Source organism: Limulus polyphemus, unplaced genomic scaffold, assembly GCF_000517525.1.
Source record: "Limulus polyphemus unplaced genomic scaffold, Limulus_polyphemus-2.1.2 Scaffold242, whole genome shotgun sequence".
Taxonomy (NCBI): Eukaryota; Metazoa; Arthropoda; class Merostomata; order Xiphosura; family Limulidae; genus Limulus; species Limulus polyphemus.
Genome location: NW_013665852.1, coordinates 710,480 through 712,999, shown reverse-complemented (window position 1 = coordinate 712,999; position 2,520 = coordinate 710,480). Strand labels below are relative to the sequence as shown.

The 2,520-nt window shown below is 31.9% G+C and overlaps 1 pseudogene; it reads left to right on the top strand.

Annotated features, from left to right (window-relative positions):
* LOC106478707 overlaps positions 1–2,520 on the top strand; it is a 28,254-nt pseudogene that overhangs the window by 16,417 nt on the left and 9,317 nt on the right.

The window sequence follows — 2,520 nt, the reverse complement described above, 5'->3', positions numbered from 1 at the left end:
ACACACACACACACACACACACACACACACACACACACACACACACACACACACACAAAATTTCTCCACAGCTTTGAGAAGTCTTTCATGTATACAACACAGATCAGTGTTTTTTTATCATTTTTCTGCCCATACCAAAGCCCAGATTTATACTTACTAAAAAAATAACATCTTTTGAGAGTATTTAATTCTCAAGGTTTCATTTCTCATGTGACTTTTCCTATTTTTTCTCTTATTCAATTAATATTGCCTGCTGTTCACACCCTTTTATGATCTCATGACATGTGATCTGAAAAATCACTAATGAATCTCTGTTTTGAAAAAGCTACAGGTGAAATTTAAATACCACTGGATAGAGCAGATTATAAACTACGTACATCAATGTACAGTGAAAAAAATGGTGTGAGAGGTAATTTATTGTTTTGTAGGAAAGTGAGTAGATGTAGGTAGCTCGTGCAATGATGAACAACAAAATTTTGTGGGAAAATTACACTCAAGAACAAACCAGAGATATCTGATTTGTTTTTATAGTTTTTTTACACATTTTCTTTGTTCATGAAAATGTTTTTGTTTAATTTTATTTCTTTGAAAGCTATGCAAATTTTATTTTATGACAAAACATCCGGTAAGCACAGTTAGGTTTAGAGAGTATGGTACATAATTATGGCAGAATATCCAGGTGACTCAATGTGACACATATCCTGGTCTGTTGTTAGGTTTATCATATTCAAACAATGTAGATAAGTAAAATAACTTATTATTTATTGATAAGATATAGTATTTTATTACATACAAATTCATCTTGATGAAAAAATATTGTTACCTAGCATGACCTGAAAACATTATGACAGGTACATGTATAGGTCATCGATAAATCTGTCAGTTTTTGCTGTGTTTTTGTTTACAATTCACAGCTGGAACTTTTGACAAATGCATTTGGCAAAATAAACTTTCAAAAGAAATGAGTTGATGAGCATCAACTAAGTTTACAATGTTTGTATAGAAGTTGAGTATGTTATATCAAAATGATTTCAGGGCTTCAACAAGTGGAAGTCCATGTTGCTACATCTGGTCTTGCTTTATCTAACAACTGTGTTTTGACAGTAGCTCTGCAAGCATAGTTACTTTTACAAAACACTCCTGCATAAGGTTGTCATATCCAAAGCACACCAATCCTTTCTGCAGGCTTTCTATGATCCATCTAGTGTGTGAGGATGACTTTCCATGGCTCCTATTTCACAACACAACTTACATAATAATACGCTTTAATTTGCCAGAATTCTTATAACATTCATAAGTAGTACTTGCTCCAACCCCTTTCCCTTTGGTGACTGTCCAGTAAAAGTGGGTTTTTCTTGGTGCTCCCATCCCCCACATCAATCTCTCAGGCATAGGATTTATATATCCCTGTGCCCTGTTTTGTTGGACATATATCTTGTTTGTCTCTTACTGTTGCTGATATACTTTGTTCAGTTGTTTGCCTCCTCAGCTTGGCAAGGTGTGTTGCTTATCTACTCCCAAATACTTACCAAGTTTATCAAATCGACTACTTTTCCTGTATACAACTGTGATAACAGCCCCTTAACTCTCTCAATACGGGCTCAGTCAATTTGACTGACCATGTGACCTTTTTGTGCTCGTTTAGTCTTTATAGATTTAATACTTCTAACTTTCAATATAGTGTGTATATCTTCACAAAATTTGACAGTCTTTCAGTTAATATTACAAATCTTTAACATACAAAAAAATCATATTTTTAGTGAAGTATTTTTAATACAGTAAAATAAAGATTTGTCCATGCATATATTGAGTATTTGTTTTAAATAATCGGTGTGCAAAGTAATTTTCATATTAAAATTAAAGTACATTTCCTCATCTCAAAAACCTCAAATTTCCGTCGTGTAATCACGAAAATGCCCTAAATGCATTTCAAACGATTTTTTTTTCAGTAAAACTTTATTGTTTATCTGTTATTTTCTCTACTCTATCTCAAAACAGGATTGCTCAATTCGACTGACCTCGTAATTACTAAAAAAAAATTGAAACAAACCTAAATTACCCCTTTTTTCTTTCTAGAATGACTTCAAATTGTAACATGAAATACATTCATTTATCCTAAGTAGCTCTAAGTTTGTAACATTATACATCTATTTATAATCAAATTTTGATTGTTTTATTACCCTTTGGACCATGTCAAACTACTATCCAGGCCATTATATGTTGTAAATTCCTCGTGGAACATGCAGCTCACATTACGCTATCGTATTACATTACCCACAAGTTGCTCGCGTGTGTGCCTTTTGAACCATTTGAATTACATTATTATTACTTATTTTACCTAATCTAGTCTTAAATAACTTAAAAAGATACATATTTTTAGATTTTAGTACTTTTACAATAATAAATAAAGAATAAATATGAAAAACAAGAAATTAAGTAACTTAACCCAATACTTCTTTTTTACTTGCCCTCGATTGTCAAGGACAGTTAAGCCTGATTTTTATAGTAATTATCGTAATG